The sequence below is a fragment of the Elephas maximus genome, chromosome 13 (genome assembly GCF_024166365.1).
Source record: "Elephas maximus indicus isolate mEleMax1 chromosome 13, mEleMax1 primary haplotype, whole genome shotgun sequence".
In the NCBI taxonomy this organism is placed as follows: domain Eukaryota; kingdom Metazoa; phylum Chordata; class Mammalia; order Proboscidea; family Elephantidae; genus Elephas; species Elephas maximus.
Genome location: NC_064831.1, coordinates 39,973,821 through 39,999,625, shown reverse-complemented (window position 1 = coordinate 39,999,625; position 25,805 = coordinate 39,973,821).

The window sequence follows — 25,805 nt, the reverse complement described above, 5'->3', positions numbered from 1 at the left end:
GAATAAAAGATCTAAATTTATTAAAAATGAAAGAATGGAAAAAAAAAATAGCTACCAAAAAAGAGCAGGAGTGGCAATACTAAACTCAGATAAGATAGACTTTAAAACAAAATCTACCATAAAAGACAAAGAAAAACTTCAAAGGTCAGCGGAGCAAGGGCGGGGGTTTGGGGACTATGGCTTAAGGGGCCTTCTAAGTCAATTGGCAAAATAATTCTATTATGAAAACATTCTGCATCCCACTTTGAAATGTGGTGTCTGGGGTCTTAAATGCTAACAAGCGGCCATCTAAGATGCATCAATTGGTCTCAACCCACCTGGATCAAAGGAGAGTGAAGAACACCAGGGTCACATGATAACTAAGAGCCCAAGAGACAGAAAGGGCCACATGAACTAGAGACTTACATAATTCCGAGACCAGAAGAATTAGATGGTACCCGGCTACAACCGATGACTGCCCTGGCAGGGAGCACATCAGAGAACCCCTGAGGGAGCAGGAGATCAGTGGGATGCAGACCCAAATTCTCACAAAAAGACCATACTTAATGGTCCGACTGAGACTAGAGGAATCCCGGCGGTCATGGTCCCCAAACCTTCTGTTGGCCCAGGACAGGAACCATTCCCGAAGACAACTCATCAGACATGAAAGGGACTGGACAGTGGGTAGGAGAGAGATACTGATGAAGAGTGAGCTACTTGTATCAGGTGGACACTTGAGACTGTGTTGGCATCTCCTGTCTGGAGGGGGGATGGAAGGATAGAGAGAGTTGGAAGCTGGCAAAATTGTCACGAAAGGAGAGACTGGAAGGGCTGACTCATTAGGGGGAGAGCAAGTGGGAGAACGGAGTAAGGTGTATATAAACTTATATGTGACAGTCTGACTTGATTTGTAAACGTTCACTTGAAGCTCAATAAAAGTTAATAAAAAAAAAAAAAAAGAATAAGCCCTCTTAACTAGGCAGGCTTGCCTCTCATCCTCACCCTCCCAGCCCCCAATCCCAGCACCCTCGCTCTCCAGCTAAACTGAAAAGATTTGGGAGGATAGAACAGAAAGGCTATGCCAACAGATGGGGGAGGAAGATCACTGTAGCACTGCCACAAAATACGGTATATCCAGTTAAATTTGAATTTCAGATAAACAATATTTGGAATAAGTATATTCCAAATATTTCATTATGTGCTATTCATCTAAATTCAAATTTAACTGAGCATCGTATATTTAAATCTGCAGGGTGAACACCCAGGCTCTAAATTAAAGGTTAAAGATAGAGTCATAAAAAAAAAAAAAGACAAAGAAAAGCACTATATAATGAGTAAAGGGACAATCCATCGTGAAGACTTAACATAATAAATATCTACACACCCAATGACAAGGCTCCAGAATACATAAAATAAATTCTAACTGCACTGAAAACAGAAATTAACAGTTCCACAATAATAGTAGGAGACTTCAACACACCACTCTTAGTAAAGGACAGAACATCTAGAAAGAAATTCATCAAAGATACAGAAGAGTTAAAGAGCACAATGAGCCCACTTGACTTCGTAGACATATATAGAACACTCCACTCAACAGCTGCAAAGTACACATTCTTTTCCAGCGCATATGGAACGTTCTCCAGAAGAGACCACATCTTAGGCCACAGAGCAACCCTCCACAAAATCCAGGGCATTGAAATAATACAAAGCATCTTCTCTGACCATAATGCCATCAAGGTAGAAATTAACAACAGGAAGAGTAAGGAAAAAAAATCAATTACATAGAAACTGAATAACATCCTGCTTAAAAACCACTGGGTAATAGAAGAAATCAAAGATGGAATCAAAAAGTTTCTAAAATCAAATGAGAATGAAAACACATCATACCAAAACCTTTGGGCTCAGCAAAGGCAGTCCTTGGAGGTCAATTTATAGCACTAGATGCATGCATCAAAAAAGAAGAAAGGGACAAAAATCAAAAAAACATTAGTTACACAACTTGAACGAATAGAAAGAGATCAGCAAAAGAAGCCCACAGCCACTAGAAGAAAGGAAATAATAAAGATCAGAGCAGAAATAAATGAAATAGAGAATAGTAAAACAATAGAAAGTGTCAACAAAACCAAAAGTTGGTTCTTTGAAAGGATCAACAAAATCGACAAACCACTGGCCAAACTGACAAAAGAAAAACAGGACAGAACACATATGACCCAAATAAGAAATGAAATGGGGGACATTACAACAGACCCAACTGAAATAAAAAGGATCATAACAGAGTATTAGGAAAAACTATATTCCAAAAAATTTGAAAACCTAGAGGAAACGGAAAATTTTCTAGAAACACACTACCTACCCAAACTGACACAAAATGACACTGAAAATCTGAACAGACCCATAAAAAGGGAAGAAATTGAAAAGATAATTAAAAAAAACTCCCAACCAAAAAAAGCTCTGGCCCAGATGGCCTCACTGGAGAACTCTACCAAACATTCAGAGAAGAACTTACACCAGTACTACTCAAACTATTTCAGAACATAGAAAAGGAACTGATACTTCCAAATTCATTCTATGAAGCCAGCATAACCCTGATACCAAAACCAGGCAAAGACACCAAAAAAAAAAAAAAAAGAAAATTGCAGACCAATATCTCTCATGAATATAGATGCAAAAATTCTCAACAAAATTCTAGCCAATAGAATTCAGCATCATATCAAAAAAGTTGTACACCATGACCAAGTAGGATTCATACCAGGTATGCAAGGATGGTTCAACATTAGAAAATCAATCGATGTAATCCACCACATAAATAAAAGGAAAGAAGAGAAACAAGTGATCATCTGAATTGATGCAGAAAAGTGATTTGACAAAGTCCAACACCTATTCCTGATAAAAACTCTCAATAAAACAGGTATAGAAGGGAAATTTCTCAACATAATAAAGGGCATCTATGCAAAACCAATGGCCGACATAGTTCTCAGTGTAGGGAGGCTGAAAAATTCCCTTGAGAACAGAACTAAGACAAGGATGCCCTTTATCACCACTCCTATTTAACATTGTGTTGGAAGTCTTAGCTAGAGCAATAAGGCAAGAAACAGAAATAAAGGGTATCCAAATCGGAAAGGAAGAAGTTAAACTCTCCCTATTTGCAGATGATATGATACTGTACTTAGAAAATCCATAAGAGTCCACCAAAAAACTACTGGGAATAATAGAAAGATTCAGCAGAGTAGCAGGATACAAGATCAACATAAAAAAATCAGTTGGATTCCTATACACCAATAAAGAGAACGATGAAAAGGAAATCAGAAAAACAATGCCATTTATAACAGCCCCTAAAATAATAAAATAACAACAAAAAAAATTTTTTTTTTTGTACTTGGGAATAAATCTAACCAGGGATGTAAAAGACCTATACAAAGAAAACTACAAAACACTACTGCAAGAAACCAAAAGAGATCCACATAAATGGAAAAACATACTATGCTCATGGATAGGTAGCCTCAACATTGTGAACATGACAATTCTAAGCAAAGCGATTTACTAATACAATGCAATACTAATCCAAATACCAACAACTTTCTTTAAAGAGATGGAAAAATTTACCATTAACCTTATATGGAAAGGGAAGAGGCCCTGGATAAGTAAAGCACTACTGAAGAATAAAGAAGGAGGACTCACACTATCTGACCTCAGAACCTACTATACAGCTACGGCAGTCAAAACACCCTGGTACTGGTACAATGACAGATACATTGACCAATGGAACAGAATTGAGAACCCAGATATAAATTTTGGAAAATGATGTTGCACTTCCTTAGAAAGCTGGAAATAGAAATACCATATGATCCAGCAATCCTCCTCCTAGGAATATATCGTAGAGAAATGAGTCATCACACGAATAGACATATGTACACCCATGTTCATTGCAGCATTGTTCATGATAGCAAAAAGATGAAAACAACCTAGATGCCCATCAACAGAGGAATGGATAAACAAACTGTGGTACATACATGCAATGGAGTATTACGCAATGCTAAAGAACAACGATGAATCTGTGAAGCATCACATAACATGGATGCATCTGGAGGACATTATGCTGAGTGAAATAAGTCAATCAAAAAAGGACAAATATTGTATGAGACCATGACTGTAAAAACTCATGAAAAGGTTTACATACAAAAAGAAACAATCTTTGATGGTCATTAGGGTGGGGAGGGGTAGGGATGGAAAAACATTTAATAGACAATAGATAAGTCATAACTTTGGTGAAGAGTAAGACAGTACACAATACTGGGGAAGCCAGCACAGCCTGTACAAGGCAGGGCTATAGTAGCTCCACAGACACACCCAAACTCCCTGAGGGACTTAATTGCTGGGCTGAGGGCTGTGGGGCCCATGGTCTCAGGGAACATCTAGCTCAATTGGCATAATAGAGTTTATAAAGAAAATGTTCTACATTTTACTCTGATGAGTAGCATCTGGGGTCTTAAAAGCCTGTGAGTGGCCATCTAGGACACTCCACTGGTCTCACCCCTTTGGGAGCAAGGAAGAATGAAGAAAACCAAAGACACAAAGGAAAGATTAGTCCAAAAGACTAATGGACCACATCTACCAAGGCCTCCACCAGGCTGAGTCAGTACAACGAGATGGTGCCTGGCTACCACCACTGACTGCTCTGATGGGGATCACAATACAGGATCCCAGGCAGAGCTAGAGAAAAATGTAGAACAAAATTCTAACTCAAAAAAAAAAGAAAAGACCAGACTTGCTGGCCTTACAGTCTGGAGAAACCCTGAGAGTATGGACCCGGAACACCCTTTCAGCTCAGTAATGAGGCCATTCCTAAGGTTCACCCTTCAGCCAAAGATTGAACAGTCCCATGGAACAAAACAAGACTAAAGGGGTGTACCACCCCTGGGAGGTGACTGGAAAGTAGGAGGGAACAGGAAAGCTGGTAATAGGGAACCCAGGGTCGAGAAGGGAGAGTGTTGACATGTCGTGGGGTTGTTAACCAATGTCATAGAACAATGTTTGTACTGTTTTATGAGAAACCAGTTTGTTCTGTAAACCTTCATCTAAGGTTCAAAAAAAAAAAAGAAAGAAATTGATAGCTTAGGCAGTTAAATAAATTAGTGTGGATAGTTTATTTGAACAACAAATTTAACAAGTTTGATCAAATACAAATATATGTAGAACTCAGAATCTAACAAAGACGTAACTACATTCTTTTCAAGCACACATAAAGTATGTTCGAAAATTGCCCATATACTATGGCACAAAGGACATCCCTGAAAAGATTTAGAGACTCAATATCATACATACCAGATTCTCTGACCACAATGTCATTAAATTGTAAATTCAAATTAAAGATACATTAATGGAAATAAGAACTTTTGCCCATCTTTCCAATTAAAAAAAAATACGCAAGGACAAATCCAAATTTCCAGCCTAGGGTACTGTGTTAGCTGCCATTTCATTTGATATCTAATCATTCACAGCTAGATTTTCTGGAGAACTAGTCCAGTTTACCTCAGGTTCCATGCCAGTGGGAGTCATTCTGATTTTCAGTTCTGATTGAAAACGAACAAACCAAACCCACTGCCATCAAGTCAATTCCAACTCATAACGACACTATAGGACAGAGTAGAACCACCTCATAGGGTTTCCAAGGAGCGGCTGGTGGATTTGAACTGCTGACCTTTTGCTTAGCAGCCAGAGCTCTTAACCACTTCGTCACCAGGGCCCCAGTTCTGATTTAGCTCTTAAATGCTAATACGTCATATTCATTTATACTATATTTAAAGTTAAAAAAAAAAAAGTTAAGAACGTTTAAATTGAGTATATGGTAGAGTTTCAGAGATTTGTAATACATTGCAAATTTGGATTTGGGACACACATTATTTCCATCTGAGGGGTAAAACTACTAATAAATGCCAGATACTCACATTTTTCAAAGTTTAATAAGACAACTTCAGCATATAGCGTTCTGGTTTTGATCACACTGTCTGTCGTATCAATATCATGAGCTGTGCCTATACAATTACTACACTTTTCCCATAGGGATCACTCACACTGAATAATCTAGATTCCTGCAACAGAAGTTCCTGGCTTCATTGGTTGACTATGAAAGAAGGAGAGATGCTATTTTCCTCTTGGGACACAACACTGATAGAAAGTAACAAAATCACCTTCAAATAAAGCTAATCATACTACTGAGATAAGACTCAAATAGAGTTTGATTACCTTCCTAGGGCTTTTGGAATTGGCACAAATCTATCGAAAGGGTGAGTCTTCAAAGAGTGAGAATTTACTGGGTTCCAACAGTGTCCATGAGACATGTGGCTAACATGCCTCCAAGGTGGCCACATTTTTTTACATTCTGGGCATCATTTGTGTATCTCAAGGTTTTATTCCCACCCTCCTACTCTTCTAGGAGCACAGAAAAGAATTTTCTTGTTTTAATTCTCTGGGCTTTTTGCCCTTTTCCCTAGCCCCAGTAAAATGCTCCTGTTGTCTTCATCAATTTTTTTTCTTAGTTTAAAATACCTGTATCCTATTATTATCATGGAGCCTAAGTGGCGCAGTGGTTAAGAGCTTGGCTGCTAACCAAAAGATCGGCAGTTCAAATCCACCAGTCACTCCTTGGAAACCCTGTGGGGCAGTTGGAATTGACTTGGCAGCAACTTGTTTGGCTTTTTGGTTTTTTACTATTATCATAACCACAATCAAAATGAAAAGTTTTTGCCTTTCCTCTTAAAGACAGGAAATCATTACATCACAAAGCTGTAAGGAGCTTGAAAAAATATGTTTATCCCTCCTCTTGAATTTTTCCAGCATCATGCTTATGCCACCCCCTTCCAAAAACAAAAACAAAACAAAGGAATTGCTATGGAGTTGGCCATTCCAACTCACCGTAACACCATGTATGCCAGAGTAGCACTGGGCTCCACAGAGTTTTCAATGGCTAATTTTTCAGAGATAGATCACTAGGCATTTCTTTTGAGATGCCTCTGTGTAGACTCAATACTCCAACATTTCAGTTAGCGGTTGAGCACATTAACCACTTGCAGCACCCAGGGATTCCAGGTGCTATTCCAATCTGATGAAAATCCACCCTTTTTTAAAATATCACCAGAGATGATTACCCAGTTTCCTTTGGTAAGCCAGTCCAAAGTCTAGCAAGTATCTCCACTGAGAAATTCTTTCTTACCTCTAAATTCCTGATGTTTTATCGGTACCCATTTCCTCTTCAGTCCTCAGTGGCCACAGAGAACATGGAAAAATAAACAGACACAGTTGCCACAGAGTCAGCTCTGACCCACGGCAACCCCACGTGTGTCAGAATAGAACTGTACTCCACAGAGTCTTCAATGGCTGATTTTTTGGAGGTAGAAGCCCAGGCCTTTCTTCCAAGAAACTCTGGGTGGACTTGAACCTCCAACCTTTCAGTTAGCAGTCAAGAGTGTATACTGTTTACATCACCCATGGACTCCCACAGAGAAAAAATACAGGTAGTACTTTAAAGAGAATGGATTGTAATAATGCTTATTCTATGTTTTAAGGCCAGATATGTCTATACCTAGAGATACTAACACAAATGTTAGGGTAAGTTAATTAAAAGACATTTTCTCCCCCATCCTCTCCACCTCTGCACCTCAAGTCCACTGTCTTCCACATAATTCTTGATAACTTCTTGTTATGGATTGAATTGTATCCCCCAAAATAGGTGTTATAAATCACAGCCTCTACAACTGTGGTTATAATCTTTTTTGGGAATGGGTTGTCTTTGCTATATGAATGAGACAGGTTTAGTGTAGAGTGCATCTTGAGTCAATCTCTTTTGAGATATAAAAAAAAAAAAAAAACCACTGCCATCGAGTTGATTCCAACTCATAGCGATATACCATAGCGATATAGAGCGATATAGAGGAGATTAAACAAGAAATCTAGAGAAGCAGAGATTGGGGAAGAGAGATTCCAAACCACATGAAGATCGCCCAAGAGCAGAAACTCAGAAAAGACAAGGACCTTCCAGCAGAGCCGATAAAGAGAGAAAGCTGTCCCCTAGGAACAGCACCCTGAATTAGGACATCTATTCTTCTAAACTGTGAGAAAATAAATTTCTGTTTTTTAATGCCACCCACTTGTGGTATTTCTATCATAGCAGCACTAGATGACTAAGACACTTCTCTAACCTACCTTAGCTTCCCCACTTCTGACCCTTTATGGTACTTGCTGTCTACATCATTTATTTTAAAACTAAGTCCTATATTGTTTTGCAATGTTCACAACTAACTAGAGTTCAGTTCTCAGAGTGCCAATTACAGCACCATAATAGCACATGACAGACATTCAGTGGTATTTGTTGAACTACATGATGAATAAATTTCCACCTGCAGTTCAATAGTGCTTAAAATGCATTTTCTCACTAACTTCTGATAAAAATCAGATCACTGTAAAGAAAGAGTTAATACATTAAGTCAGTTTGTATTGAAAAATACCATAAAATAACACAACAGGGAAAAGAGCTTGATAGTCTTCTTGTATGTCTCTTAAAAGCCCTACTGTGAACCATAACTGCTACATCGTTTAAGCATTTTTAAGGAATAGAGTCTACACATACCCAACATTGCTATGAACTGAAGTGTTTTCTTTCTTTTTAAGTTATAAAAAAAAAAGATTAACCTAACCACCTGTTTCTACTTGGAAGGAATTCTAGAGTTCAAATGCATTTATATAGGGTGTGTTTCTTGACATCATCAAAAACTCATGGCCTGACCTCACATCATTACTACATCATACAAATATTATTCCTAATGGTGCCAAGATTTTGTGATTAGGGATGTGGAGTGAAAGGGGAGAAAATGAGATCCTTAGGTAAGAGAAATTTAGATGCATGTGAAATCTGACTCTGAGAGAGCTGAAGTTCATGCTATAGCTTGGAATTCTTGTGGAATGTAATTTATTCATTCACTCATTCATCCATCCATTCATTCAACAGATATTTATCATTCACCATTATGTCCCAAACACTGTATATAGCGGTGAACAAAAAGACAAAGTCCCTTTCTCATGGAGCTGACATGCAGACAGGCAATAAATAGTAGGTCAACAAGTAAATTATACACTAGGTTCAAAGGTAATAAGGAGTGACAGGGTAGGGAAAGGTGCTGCTGTTTCTTATAGCGTGGTCAGGAAAGGCCTCACTGTAGTAAATTATCTAATGTATTTGTATCATAGTTAATTCCATCAGCAGTCAAAACTTCCTTTCAATCAGTTAATATGTAATACCCAAATTAGCCTAACTTTCTCCACCTAGAGATTCTTTTGATCTTTTTTCCTCACTAAATTAAAAGTACCAAAATGCTGTACTTGTTGCTTAGTGGGTCAGGCAGTTTAATGTACAGAAACCTGAACAAATACTCCCCACTCCACTCCACCCCCCAGTGCTGTATGCAATTATTAGAGTGATTCTTTAAAGGACTCGTTAAAACGCCAAAATAGTGCCACAGAAAACACGTCAAACGAAGATTTAAGTTTGCCTTATGAACAAAAAAAAAAAGTGTTTAACGAGGGTTTATGGGGTTTTATAAAAACAATTAACACCTTACAGACCTAAGGGGGAAAAAGCCCTATTTAAGTATCATACACCAACAGCCGACCACCCAATGCTGATGACTAGAAGCTTCAAACAGACCCATCCTTGGGAGCCTATGTGGAGACCCTTAATTTTATGGTTATTTTAATTGTATTTGGGTTATTACCTCATGCCCCAGCAAACACCTACAGTATTTAATAAAAATGAGTGCAGAACACTGTTCTAGTTAAAGTATGTATTAACCAAAATCATAAACTAAGCATGCTTCACCATAAATTAACCGGGTGTTTAGTGTTTCTTTGCCTTTAAGTTATATTTATTCTAGCATAGCATGATATGCTTCACTATGTACTGAATCAATGTGATTGACTTAGCATTTAGCCAGTCTTCTATTGCTAACTCACATACCCACAAACACACCTGCTCTACCTATTTGAAGGTGATAAATACAGTCAGTAAACTCTCCAGACATGAAGAAGAATGGCTATAAAAGATCACTGGGGTTGCAAAACATGCAAGTCTTGAAAATGAAAATGAAAATAAAAGTAATTTTGTATTTGTTGTGCTACTACTGGTATCAAAGTTGGTTCAGATACAGAAAGCGGTGGTCTTCCTCAGGAGAGCAAAATGAAATATCTTAGGGAGAGGAAAAACCTTCATTGGGTAGTTGTCTAGAGTTTAGGTTCTAAATAATGTATTCTTAATTTTTTTTTACTTCAGTATCCTGCAGGAAAAAAATTAATAGCTAAGGAAAACATACAGAATTTAGAATTGATGGTGCTTACTACTACCACTGTCTGACTAGATTTTGTTGCATAATCCCTTAAATCACTAAATTTCCTGAAAAAGTAGCTATTTCTACTTTTTTTTTTTTTAACTTCAGGCATTCCATAACCCCCTAAATTTAGCATTTGCACAAGCCTTCCCCACAACAGTACACTGGAAGAGTTTTTGTTTAAGTTATTCAAGATCTCTCAATGGCCAAAAGTGCTTGTCTCCTTTCAGTCCTCAATCTATTTGACTTCTCTGTAGCCTCTACCTTATAGACCATTTATTCCTCCATGAAACTGTCCTCCGTAGCCTTCCACCCCATCACCAGGCTGGTTCCCTCCCACCCTCTTAGAGACCCTTCTCAGTCACTGGCTTCTTTTTCTCTGAGCATCTCTTAGTTATTGTTAACCCTGCACCGTTCTTACATTGTTCTCTTTCACACTGCAAGTGCTTTCTGAGGGATTTTATCAGTTTTAATCTATATGGTTACTGAATTCCAAACTGAATGGATGGTGCCCTCTCTCCCTCCTCCAATTTTCCCTATGTTGGTAAAGAGCAATATCACCTACCGAGGTGCTGGTGCCAGAAATCCAGATGTAATCAACAATTCTCTTCCCTTTATTCTCCCCTACACAGGGTTGCCAGATTTATAGACCTACAGCCCCTTGAATGATAGGAAGGCTGCGTCAGTTTGAGGAAGGACCTCACTACACAACCAAAAATTTCTACCTTAACCTTTCTCCCAGCCTTCCCCAAAGGGGTATACAGCTTTTTACCAGGGTGACTGTTCATTAGGGAAAAAAAAAATCAGATTTGGGTGGGGGGATTGCTGGACACTGGCTCTGTACTGACACTAATCCCAGAGTATCCAAAATATCACTATGGTCCACTAGTCAGAGCAGGGGCATATGGAGCCCAAGCTATCAAGGGAGTTTTAGCCCAGACCTATTTCACAGTGGGTTCAGTGGGTTCCCAAGCCCATCCTGTAGTGATTTCCCCAGCTCCAGAATGCATAGTTGGAGTAGGCATACTTAGCAACTGAGAAAATCCCCACATTGGTTCCCCGACATGTGAAATAAGGGCTATTATGGTAGGAAAGGCCCAATGAAAGCCACTACAATTGCCACTGCCTAGGAAAATAGTAAACTACAAGCGCATTCCTGGGAAGATTCCACCACCACCAGGGACTTGAAGAATGTAGGCACTTGCCTATTTGACCTGTGAAGGAAACAGATGGATCTTGGAGAATGACAATGGATTATCATAAACTTAATGGTGGAGACTCCAATGGCAGCTGTCGTTCCAGATGTGGTTTCCTTGCATGAGCTAATTAATACATCTCCTGGTACACCTGACCCAAGCCATGTTAGTTGCTATTACCTCATATGCATGCGAAAGCTGGGCAATAAATAAGGAAGACCAAAGAAGGATTGATGTTTTTGAATTATGATGTTGGTGAAAAATATTGACTATACCGTGGACTGGCAGAAGAATGAACAAATCTGTCTTGGAGGAAGTACAGCCAGAAGGCTCCTTAGAAGGGATGATGATGAGACTTTTTTACAAACTTCATCTTACATATTTTGAACATGTTATCAGGAGGGACCAGTCCCTAGAAAAGGACATCATGCTTGGTAAAGTAGAGGGTGAGTAAAAAGAGGAAAATCCTCAATGAGATGAATTGACACAGTGGCTGCAAAAATGGGCTCAAACATAGCAATGATTATGAGGATGGCACAGGACCGGGCAGTGTTTTTTTCTGTTATAAATACGGTCACTATGAGTCAGAACCAACTTGACAGCACCTAACAACAACAATAACCTGGTACCTGGTATGCAGCTATTGATCTAGCACATGCTTTTTTCTCAATTCCTGTTAGTAAAGACCACTAGAAGTTTGCTTTCAGCTGGCAAGGTCCTTAATATACCTTCACTGTCCTACCTCAGAGGTATATCATCTATCCATCCCACTGTCATAATTTAGGCCACAACCTTTCCCTTCCACAAGACATTACGTTTATTCCATTACATTAATGACATCATGCTAACTGGACCTAGTGAGTAAGAAATAGCAACTATGCTGGACTTGGTAGTAAAATTTATGTGTGCCAGAGAGTGGGAAATGAACCCAACAAAAATTCAGGGGCCTTCTACCTCAATAATATTTCTAGGGGTCCAGAGACATGGGGCATGTTGAGATATTCCTTCTAAGATGAAGGACAAGTTCTTGAATCTGGGCTCTTTTACAATTAAAAAGGAGGCACAACTCCCAGTAGGCCGCTTTGGATTTTGGAAGCAACATAGTCCTAATTTGGGTGTGATGCTCTGGCCCACTTATAAAGTGACCCTGAAAGCTACTAGTTTCGAGTGGGGCTCAGAATAAGAGGCTCTGCAACAGGTCCAGGCTGCCGGGCAAGCTGTTCTGCCACTTGGGTCATATGATCTGGCTGATCTAATGGTGCTGAAGTGTCAATGGCAGATAGAGATACTGTTTGGATCCATTGGCAGACCACTATTGTGAAATCACAGCACAGACCTTTAAGATTTTGGAGCAAAACACTGTCAGCCCCTGCAGACAACTATTCTCCTTTTAAGAAACTGCTTTTGGCTTGCTACTGGGTCTTAGAAGAGACTGAATGCTTATTCATGGGCCACCAGGTTACCATGTGACCTAAGCTGCCCGTCATAAACTGGGTGTTGTCTGACTCACAAATTCATAAAGTTTGACATGTACAGCAGCTCTTCACATGGCCTCATGTGGAGTTCCTTACAATTGGTTGACTGAGGAAAACAAAAAGTTATTTTGGTTTGCAGATGGTTCTGTGCAATATGTGGGCACCACTAGAAAGGGGACAGCTGCAATTCTGCAGCCCCTTTCTAGGACTTCCCTGAAGGATAGTGATGAAGGAGAATCCTCCCAGTGGACAGAACTTCAAGCAGTATACCTGGTTGTTCATTTTACTTGGAAGGAGAAATAGCCAGATGTGTGTGATTGTATGCCAGTTCATGAGCTATGCCAATTTTTTGGCTGGTTGGCAAGGACTTGGAACATTAGAAAATTGGTGACAATAAGGTATGAGGAAGAGGTATGTGGACTGACCCCTCTGAATGGGCCAAAGAAGTGGAGATATTTGTGTCTCATGTGAACGCTCACCAAAGGTGACCTCAGCAGGGGAGAATTTTAATAATCAAGAGAATAGGATGACGTGTTATATGGATACTAGTTAGCCTCTTTTACCAGACACTTCCGCCACTGCCAATGGGCTCATAAACAAAGTGGCCATTGTGGCCAGCATGGAGGTTATACATGGGTTCAGCAATATGGACTTTCACTCACCAAGGCTGATTGACTACAGCCATGCTGAGAGCCCAGTCTGTTCGATCTACCAGCAGCAGAGATCAACACTGAGTCTCTGATATGGCACCATTCCCTGAGGTAGTCAGTCAGGAACCTGGTGGAAGGTTTATTACATTGGACTGTTTCAATCAGAGAAAGGGGAGAGTTTTATTCTTGCTGGCATAGACACTTACTCTGGTTATGGATTTGCCTTCCCTGCATGCAATTCTTCTGCCAAAATACCATCTGTAGACTTACAGAATCCCTTATCCACTGTCATGGTTTTCCACACAGCATCAGCTCAGGTCAAGGAATTTACTTCACAGCAAATTAAGGGTGGCAATGGGCCCATGCTAATGGAATTCATTGGTCTTACCATGTTCCCCATCATCCTGAAGCACCTGGCTTGACAGAACAGTGGAACGGCCCTTCTGAAGACTCAATTCAGCACTAAGTAGGTGTCATTACCTTGCAGGGCTAGGGCAATATCCTCCAGGAGGCTGTATATGCTACAAATCAATATCCAATATAAGGTGCGATTTCCCCTGTAGCCAGGATTCATGGGTCCAAAAATTAAGGGGCAGAAATGGGAGTGATACCACTAACTACTACCCCTAACGATCTACTCACAAGATTTTTGCTTCCTGTTTTCACAGCCCTATGCCCTGCTGGTCTAGAGGTCTTAGTGCCAAAGGAAGGAATGGTCCTATCAGGAGACACAACAATGATTGAATTGGAAATTAAGAATGTCACCCAGCCACTTTGGGCTCCAAATCAACTGGCAAATAAGAGAATTACTATACCGGCTGGTGTGATTAATTCTGACTACCGAGAGGAAATTGGATTATTATTACGCAGAAGAGTATGTTTGGAATACATGAGATCATTTAGAGCGTTTCTTAGTAATATTATATATATATCTCAAACATCTTTTTCTTCTTTTTCTTTTACTTACCATAAAATATAAGATATATATAACTTGCATTCTCCACGGAAAAGGGTTTAGTGCATTTTTAGTTGTATGCAAGATAGTTGTATCATGTTAAGTGGAAATATGACTTTACAAGTGTCTTTATTTGGAGATTACATATGGTTTAAGGAGATGTATATGGGTACCAAGCTGATGTGGTGCTCATGTGATGGTTAATTTTGTCAGCTTTTGTAGATCATGGTGCCTGTTTGGTAAAACACTAGTCTAGTACTGTTATAAGATAAACTCGTGTGATTAAATCAGCTGGCTTCAAGTAAAACAAACTATTTCCATAATGTGGGTAGACCTCAATCAATCACTTTGAGGCTTAAGAGCAAAAAGGGAGTTTCCCTAGGGTGTTGTCTTAATTTTCTATTGCTGCTGTAATAGAAATACCACAAGTGGATGGCTTTAAAGAACAGAAATTTATTTTCTCACAGTTCTGGGAACTAAAAGTCCAAATCAGGTTCTCAGCCATGTCGATTTCTACATTGTAGATTGTCCTGGGTGTTCCTTGGCTTGTATACAATCCTCACATAGCATCAGTCTTCCCTCATGTGTGTATGTGTCTCTGTGTCTAATCTGTTCTTTTTATAACTCTGAAGTGATTAGATTTGGTAGTCCCCTTATTCAGATATGGAAACCCTGATGGCATAGTGGTTAAGAGTTCAGCTGCTAACCAAAAGCTCTGCAGTTCGAATCCACCAAGCACTCCTTGGAAACCCTATGGGGCAGTGCTACTCTGTCCTATAGAGTCACTGTGAGTTGGAATGAACTCTAAAGCAATGGGTTTATTTTTTTTGTTTTTTACTCAGTTATTTATTTATTTTTTTTACTCAGTTATGATCTAACTAATACAACAAAGAAAACTGTATTTCCAAACAGGATTCTATCTACAGGTGTAGGGGTTAGGATTCCAACACATATTTTGGTGGGACACAATTCAATCCATAACAGGTGTGCTCTGCCTCCAGACTATAAATAGACATTTTGTTAGAATACTTTACACTCTTCTTGTGGCCTGACCTACAGATTTTGGGACATACCCCTTAAGAAGTCACTAGCCTGTTGTCTGACCTACAGATCTGGAACTTGCCAACTCCCACAGTCATGTGAGCCCATTCCTTAAATGAATCTCTCACTCTTCCTCTCTCTATTCGAACACACACACACACATGTGTATATGTATATATCACTGTCTCTGTTTCTCTAGAGAACCCTAAGACAGAATTTCAGCATACCTTTTTGGGGAACATAATTCAACCCATAACAATCTCTAACTCGGGTCTTTTTCTATCACACTTAAAGACTCCTCATTTACTGAATAAAAAATGCTGTTCATGCCTCCAAGTCTCTGTCTGAAACGGCCTATGCCCATTCATTGCCTAGCAACTACTTTGTGGCCTCAAAACATACCCAAATGTTACCTCCTCTATAAAGACACCTGAATTCTATAGCTAGTGAACACTTCTTTAGGTTTCACAGCACCTTGTCGCTATTTCGATAATAGCACTTACACCCTATTGTATTGCAATCATGACAGGCCTGGTTCAATGCTAGCCTATAAACAATCATCTTTTTATTCCTCTAAAGGCCATTTGTGGACCTGTCCTTCGGTTTTCTGTTTAGTTACACAGAAGTCAAACTCTGGGTCAATGAGGCTATGAAACAAATTAATCAACAAAATTTTTAAAATTTCCGTATGTTTGATACTATACGGGGAGCTGTGGAATGAGAAAAAGAAACATGGGCATGGTCTTTGTCCTTGCCATGCAGATTAGTGGAAAAGATGAGCTGAATGAGAAAATTAGCGAATAATACAAGACCACAGTCTATAATTAAGTACTAAATTATGTAATGACTTAAAGCTATAAATCTGATGGAGTTCAGAAAAAAACAGATAAGCTTGCTTATTCAAGAAAACTTCATTGCATACCCATTATTGTAACAGATCTGTGCTAGATGCTGTGGATATAGACATGAGTAAGATTTATTTACCCCTTAGTTAAAAAACTCCTTTAAGTATATGAAGAAAATTATCAATCCTTTCTCTACAAAAATGTGCACACATTAAACACACACATACATACACACACAATACTGTTGTAAACATTAAAAAAAAAAACCATAAATCAAAACCCCAAAGCCATTGCTGTCGAATTGAATTCTGACTCATAGCGACCCTATAGGACAGAGTAGAACTGCCCCATAGGGTTTCTAAGAGTGGTGGGTGGATTTAAACTGCCAACTTTTTGGTTAGCAGCCGTAGCATTTAATCACTGCCCCATCAGAATGCCTGGGCTGAAAAAAGGACAAATTTGTATGATTTCACTTATAAGAAATATCTAGAATAGACAAATGTATTGAGACCAAAGTTTATTAGTGGTGATAAGGAGCTGGTGGGAGGGGCAATGAATATGTATTGCTTGAGGGGCACCAAGTGTCTGTTAAGAGTAATGAAAAACATTGGAAACAGATAGTGGCGATGGTTGCTCTACCTGGTGAATGTAGTTATTTTTTTAAAAATTATTATTTATTTATTTATTTATTTTTATAACCTGGTGAATGTAGTTAATGCCACCTAATTGAATATGCAAAAATGATTGAAATGGCAAATTGTTACATATATTTTACCACAATAACATTTAAAAAGGAATAGCATGTCCTGGAAGACTTCTCCAGGAAACAGAAAATAATTGAATGTTAGTTTCTCTTTTTTTGTGTGTGGAGAGGGGAGGGCTATTACTATATTCTATACATTTAAATGTAAAAGAGATTTATGATTGCTCAAAATAATAAAAAACTTAGGGTACCAAAAAAAGCCAAACCCGTTGCCATCGAGTAGATTCCGACTCATAGAGACCCTATAGACAGAGTAGAACTGCCCCATAAGGTTTTCAAGGAGCGGCTGGTGGATTTGAACTGCTGACCTTTTGGTTAGCAGCCACAGTTCTTAACCACTGCACCACCAGGGCTCGAAATTTCTACTTTATGGGAAGACAAGTGTTATGGATTGAACTGTGTCCCCCCAAACTAAAGCATATTACTCCAAAAAAAAAAAAAATGATGGAGGTATGTTGAAAGAACACAGGTGCCAACTTAAAAGAGTACCCAACCATCCCAATTATGTGTTGTAATCCTAACCTCTATGCCTGTGCAAGTAATCCATTTGGGAATGGGTTTTTGTTGTTGTTGTTATGTTAATGAGGTCATATCAGTGTAGGGTGTGTCCTAAACCTAATCAGTTCTAGCTATAAGGAGTAGAACAGACACAGAGACAGCAAGCACAAAGAGGGGAATATAGATGCTACGTGAAGATCGCCAAAGAACTGAGAAACACAAAGGCTACAGAAGCTGAAAGAGATAAGGATCTGCCCCCAGAGTCAACAGAAAGAACCTTGCCCGAGAGCTGGTGTGTGAATTCAGACTTCTAGTCTCCTGAACTGTGAGAAAATAAATTTCTGCTCTTTAAAGCCACCCACTTGTGGTATTTCTGTCACAGCAGCACTAAGGTTCTACCCACAGATGGCAGCTAATCCTTAGCTTCGGCCGATAAGTGCCACACCAGAATGAGGAGCCACTATTGTCTGATTTTGCAATTCTTCAAGAAAGTCAAAAATTCAGTTTTTTTTGTGTGTGTGTGTGAAACCTTCTGAATTTTAAATGCTGGTGCTGTGAAACAGGCTGTTCATTGCCTTCTAAATATCCATTCTCTCCTTTCTTACTAACAGAACCAAAATTTTATTCTAGCCACATTGTTCCAGTTAAAAGATTACATTTCCCAACCTTGTTTGCTGGACAGGGTGACCTATGGAGCACAAGCAGAAGTTGTTAGGTGACTTCTATAAAGGGTCGACTCAGTTGGGAGAGAGGTTCTTTTAGCCTTACTCCCCTGCTACAATCTTCCAGCCTGGAATGTGGACTCGACAAGCAGAGCTCTAACAGACATATTGGACCATGACCTAAGGTGACTTTAAAGATGGGAACTTTGAGTTAGGGATGGTAAAACACAAACATGGCAATGTGCAGCTTCCATACCACCCTTTTTTCCTATCTCCAAACTTCTTTTACATAATAGAAAAATATACCTTTTATCTTGTTTCAGATACTGTTTTTTTTTGGGGGGGGGGAAGGCAATTATTTTATGTGGCTGAACAAATTCTAACTAATTCTAACTAACTATGATTTCAAATTTTCTTTTTAAACACAGGATGAACCAGTAATATATATCTGTGAGCTCTATCTAGCCCACAAGTCATGTATTTATGACCTTTGACTGGGGACACAGAAAACTAAATTTCATAATTTATGCAAGCTGATGTAAATGTATGTGTATATAAAATACTTCCTAGCTCTGTCCACTAAGAGGCCTAGAAGTAATGTCACTCTAGTAGTGATAAACACACCTAGAACTCATATCTTTGTTTCTAAACACCATTCTCCAATAAAAGGAACCAGAGGTTTTGGGAGAAGTAACTGGTTCTAGGGCTGGGGCAGGGAAAACACAACATTGGTCTGGAATATCTTGTGGTGCTAAGACATAACAATGTGCTAAAAACAAAAGCAAACAAAAAAAGGTGGAGGTATGTTGAAAGAATACAGGAGCTAATTTAAAAGAGTATCTGATGGCCAAATCTGAAGAAATTTTAGCAAAAAAAGAACGATAGTAATAGATTATAACCCATAGAATGAAGTAAACATTCATGAGTCCGTGTTGTTGTTGTTAGGTGCCGTCAAGTCAGTTCCAACTTTTATAGCGACCCTATGTACAACAGAATGAAACACTGCCCAGTCCAGTGTCATTCTTGTAATCGTTGTTATGCTTAAGCCCATTGTTGCAGCCACCGTGTCAATCCATCCTGTTCAGGGTCTTCCTCTTTTTCACTATGAGTCAATAGTGATATAAATAATCGATAAATAAATGCCGAAGAAGAAACAACTATCTCCTCTTTTTTTGTGATTGCTAAGCTTTATTTTTTATTGTGGTTTAAGTAAAACTACAATTCAAGTCAGTTTCTCATACAAAAACTTATACACACATTGTTACGTGACCCTAGTTGTTTTCCCTATAATATGACAGCACACCCCTCCTCTCCACCCCGGATTTCCCATGTCCACTCAACCACCCCCTGTCCCCTTCCGCCCTCTTATCTAACCTCCGGACAGGAGCTGCCCACTTAGTCTCATGTGTCTACTTCAGCTAAGAAGCACTCCTCACCAGTATCATTTTATGTCTTATACTCCAGTCTAATCTTTGTCTGAAGAGTTGGATTTAGGAATGGATTTAGTTTTGGGCTAACATCCCAGGGGCCATGTCCCCTGGGGTCGGTCTCTGCAGTCTCAGTCAGACCATTAAGTCTGGACTTTTTACTAGAATTTTAGTTCTGCACTCCACTTTTCTTCTGCTCCATCAGGGACTCTCTCTTGTGTTCCCTGTCAGGGCAGTCATTGGTGGTAGTCGGGCACTATCTAGTTCTTCTCGTCTCAGGCTTATGGAGTCTCTGGTTTATGCGGCCATTTCTGTCTCTTGGGCTCATATTTTCCTTGTATCTTTGGTGTTCTTCATTCACCTTTGCTCCAGGTGGGTTGAGACCAACCGATGCATCTTAGATGGCCGCTTGCTAGCGTTTAACACCCCAGAGACTACTCACGAAAGTCGTATGCAGAACGTTTTCTTAACATACTTTGCTATGCCAATTGCCCTAGGTGTCTGCTGAAACCATGGTCCCCAGACCCCCACCCCTGCTACTCTGTCCCTCGAAGTGTTTGGTTGTATTCAGGAAACTTCTTAGCTTTTGGTTTAGTCCAGTTGTGCTGACTTCATCTGTCTTGTGTGTTGTCCTTCCCTTCACTTAAGGTAATTCTTGTCTACTATCTAGTTAGCGAATGCCCCTCACCCTCCCGACTCCAATGTTTTCTTCTGTGTTTAAACCTTTTCTTGGGTTCTTATAATAGTGGTCTCATATAATGCTTGTCCTTTTTGTAACTAATTTCACTCAGCATAATGCCTTCCAGATTCCTCCATGTTATGAGATGTTTCACAGATTCAACATTATTCTTTATCATTGTGCAGTATTCCACTGTGTGAATATACCATAATTTGTTTATCCAATCATCTGTTGATGGACGTCTAGGTTGTTTCTATCTTTTTGCTATTGTAAAAAGTGCTACAATGAACATGGGTGTGCATATATCTATTCGAGTGATGGCTCTTATTTCTCTAGGATATATTCCAAGGAGTGGGATTGCTGGATTGTATGGTAGTTTTCTTTCTAGTTTTTAAAGGAAGTGCCAAATCAGTTTCCAAAGTGGTTGTACCATTTTACATTCCCACCAGCAGTGTATAAATGCTCCATTCTCTCCACAGCCTCTTCAACATTTATAATTTTGTGTTTTTGGGTTAATGCTAGCCTTTTTTGCTGTTGTTGTTGGGGTGAGATGGTATCTCATTGTAGTTTTGATTTGCATTTCTCTAATGGCTAATAATTGTGAGCATTTTCCCATGTTTCTGTGAGCCACCTGAATGTCCTCTTTGCTTGTTCATATCCTTTGTCCATTTTTTAATTGGGTTATTTTTCTTTTTGTTGTTGAAGTTTTTCAGTATCATGTAGATTTTAGAGATTAGACACTGATCAGCTTTTTCGTAGCCAAAATCTTTTCCCAGTCCGTAGGTTGTCTTTTTACTCATTTTGTAAAGTCTTTTGGTGAGCTAAGTGTTTGATTTTTAGGAGCTCCCAGTTATCTAGTTTCTCTTGTGGTGTTTGTGCATTGTTGGTAATGTTTTGTATACTGTTTATGCCATGTATTAGTGCTCCTAGCATTGTCCCTATTTTTTCTTCCATGATCTTTATCGTTTTAGATTTTATATTTAGGTCTTTGGTCCATTTTGAGTTAGTTTTTGTGCATGGTGTAAGGTATGGGTCTTGTTTCATTTTTTCACAGATGGATATCCAGTTATGTCAGCACCATTTGTTAAAGAGACTGTCTTTTCCCCAATTCACGGATTTGGGGCCTTTGTTAAATATCAGCTGCTCATAAGTGGATGGATTTATGTCTGGATTCTCAATTCTGTTCCATTGGTCCATGTATCTGTTGTTGTACAAGTACTAGGCTGTTTTGACTACCATGGCAGTATAATATGTTCTAAAATCAGATGGTGTGAGGCCTCCCACTTTGTTCTTCTCTGTCAGTAATGCTTAACTTATCTGGGGCCTCTTTCCTCTTCCATATGAAGTTGGTGATTTGTTTCTCCATCTCATTAAAAAATGCCATTGAAATTTGGATAGGGATTGCATTGTATCAATAGAATGCTTTGGGTAGAATAGACATTTTCACAATGTTGAATCTTCCTATCCATAAGCAAGGTATGTTTTTCCATGTATCTAGGTCTCTTTTGGTTTCTTGCAGTAGTGTCTTATAGTTTTCTTTGTAAAGATCTTTTAGATCTCTGGTTAGATTTATTCCTAAGTATTTTATCTTCTTGGGGGCTGTTGTAAATGGTATTGATTTGGTGATTTCCTCTTAAATGTCCTCTTTGTTGGTGTAGAAGAATCCAGCTGGTTTTTGTATGTTTATTTTGTATCCTGATACTTTGCTGAACTCTTCTATTAGTTACAATAGTTTTCTTGTGGATTCATCAGGGTTTTCTGGGTATAAGATCATAAAGATCTTATATCATCTGCAAATAGAGATACTTTTACTTCTTCCTTACCAATTTGGATGCCCTTTATTTCTTTTTATTGCCTCATTGCTCTGGCTAGGACCTCCAGGACAAAGTTGAACAAGGGTGATGATAAAGGGCATCCTTATATGGTTCCCCTTCTCAAGGGGAATGCTTTCAGGCTCTCTCCATTTACGATGACATTGGCTGTTGGCTTTGTATAAATGCCCTTTATTATGTTGAGGAATTTCCCTTCTATTCCTATTTTGCTGAGGGTTTTTATCATGAATGGGTGTTGGACCTTGTCAAATGCCTTTTCCGCAACAATTGATAAGATTATGTGGTTCTTGTCTTTTGTTTTATTTATGTGATGGATAACATTGATGGTTTTTCTAATGTTGAACCACCCCTGCATACCTGTTACGAATCCCACTTGGTCATGGTGAATTTTTTTTTTTTTTTGATGTTGTTGAATTCTATCAGCTAGAATTTTGTTGAGGATTTTTGCATCTAAGTTCATGAGGCATATAGGTCTTTCATTTTCTTTTTTTGTGGAGTCTTTACCTGGTTTCGGTATCAGGGATATGCTGGCTTCATAGAATGAGTTTGGGAGTATTCCATCCTTCTTTATGCTCTGAAATACCTTTAACAGTAGTGGTGTTAAGTCTTCTCTGAAAGTTTGGTAGAATTCTCCAGTGAACCCTTCAGGGCCAGGGTGTTTTTTGTTGTTGTTACTGAGAGTTTTTTAAATTACCTTTTCAATCTCTTATTTTGTTATAGGTTTATTTAGTTGTTCTACCTCTGTTTGTGTTAGTCTAAGTAGGTAGTGTGTTTCTAGAAATTTGCCCGTTTCATCTAGGTTTTCAAATTTGTTAGAGTACAGTTTTTCATAGTATTCGTTATGATTCTTTTAATTTCAGTTTGGTCTGTTATGATATCATCCATCTCATTTCTTATTCAGCTTATTTGTTCCTCTCCTGTCCTTTTTTTTTTGTCAGTTTTTCCAATGGTTTATCAATTTTGTTGATCTTTCCAAAGAACCAGCTTTTTTTTAACTCTTTCAATTGTTTTTCTATTCTCTATTTCATTTAATTCTACTCTAATTTTTATTATTTGCTTTCTTCTGGGGCCCAAGGGCTTCTATGGCTGCTCTCTTTCTATTTGTTCGAATTGTAGGGTTAATTCCTTGATTTTGACCCTTTCTTCTTTTTGGATGTGTGACTTTACTACTATAAATTGACCTCTGAGCACTGCTTTTGCTTTATCCCAAAGGCTCTGGTAGAATACGTTTTCATTCTCATTTGATTCTATGAATTTCTTTGTTCCGTCCTTAATTTCTTCTACAACCCAGTAGTTTTTGAGCAAGGTGTTGTTCAGTTTCCATATGTTTGATTTTTTTTTCTTGCTTTTTCTGTTATTGATTTCTATTTCTATGTTTTTATGGTCAGAAAAGATGCTTTGTAATATTCCGATGTTTTGGATTCTGTTAAGGCTTGCTTTACGACCTAAAATGTGGTCTATTCTGGAGAATGCTCCACGTGTGTTGAAAAAGAAAGTATACTTGGCTGCTGTTGGGTGGAGTGTTCTGTATATGCCTATGAGGTCAAGTTGGTTGATTGTGACATTTAGATCTTCCGTGTCTTTATTGAGCTTCTTTCTGGATTGTTCTGTCCTTCACCAAAAGTGGTGTGTTGAAGTCTCCTGCTATTACTGTAGAGCTGTCTATCTTTCTTTTCAATGCTGTTAGAGTTGTCTTAATAGTCCCCTTCCTTATCCTTTGTGGAGGATTTAACTTTAAAGTCTATTTTGTCAGAAATTAATATTGCCACTTCTGCTCTTTTTTGATTGTTATTTGCTTGAAATAATTTTTTCCATCCTTTGAGTTTTAGTTTGTTTTTGTCTTTATGCCTAAGGTGTGTATCTTGTAGACAACATATAGACTGATAATGTTGTTTATCCACTTTGCCACTCTCTCTTTAATGGTATATTTATTCCATTTACATTCAGCGTAATTATTGATAAGTATGAGTTTAGTGCTCTCATTTTTATGTCTTTTTTGTGTGCATTGTTAACAGTTTCTTTGTTCCACTCAATTTTCTGTGCTGAGTCATTTTTCTTTATAGATTTTATCTTCCTCTTTTTCATTGTTGTTGATATTTTATTTGCTGAGTCTTTATGTTTTTCTTGTTTATTATTTTGATGTGTAGATTCGTTAGTTTCCTTTGTGGTTACCTTAATATTTACCCCTATTTTTCTAATTATAAACAAATCTTTTATTTCTTTACATCACCTTGACTTCCTCTCCATATGAAAGATCTATGACACATTTTTGTCCCTCTTTTTTGTTTTAATATTGTCATCTTTTACATAATATCATCTCTGTTTCCCTGTTTCAAGTGTTTTAGCTTTGATTTGTTTTTGTGATTTCCCTATCTGGGTTGCTATCTGGTTGCTTAGTCCCGTGTTCTAGTCTTGGGTTGTTATCTGCTGTTATTTATTTCCTAACCAGAAGACTCTGTTTAGTATTTCTTGTAACTTTGGTTTTGCTTGTGCAAATTTGCTAAACTTCTGTTTATCTGGCAATTTCCTAATTTCATCATCATATTTGAGAAACAGTTTTGCAGGATATATAATTCTTGATTGGCAATTTTTTTTCCCTCAAGGCTTTATACATGTCATCCCATTGCCCTCTTGCCTGCATGGTTTCTGCTGAGTAGTCCTACTGACTCTTCTTTGTAGATGACTTTTTGCTTATACCTAGCCACCCTTAAAATTCTCTTTTTATCTTTGGTTTTGACAAGTTAGATTATAATATGTCTTGGTGACTTTCTCCTGGGCTCTACCACGTAGGGGGTTCAATGAGCGTCATAGATATATATCTTCTCATCTTTCTCGATATCAGGGAAGTTTTCTGCCAAAAAATTTCAATAACAGTCTGTATTTTCTGTTATCCCCCTCCCCCACCCCAGTGTTGGCACTCCAATAACTCGTAGGTTATTCCTCTTGATAGAGTCCCACATAATTCTTAGGGTTTCTTCATTTTTAAAATTCTTTTATCTGATTTTCCTCAAATATGTTGGTGTCAAGTGGTTTATCTTCACTGTCACTAATTTTGACTTCCATTGCCTCAGTTCTGCTCCTATGACTTTCTACTGAGTTGTCTAATTCTGAAATTCTATTGTTAATCTTCTGAATTTCTGTTTGGTGTCTGTCTATGGATTCTTGCAGCCTATTAAATTTGTCATTATGCTCTCCTCTAATCTTCTTAAGTTCCTCTATTGCTTTGTCTGTGTGCCCCTTGGCTTGGTCTGCATTTTGCCTGATCTCCTTCCTGATCTCTTGAAAAGTTCTGGATATTAATTTTTTGTATTCTACCTCCATAGGCTCGAGCATAACAACAATTGTAAGGATGGTGCAGGACTGGGTAATGTTTCATTCTGTGGTACATAGGGTCACTATGAGTTGGAATTGGCTTGACAGCACCTAACAA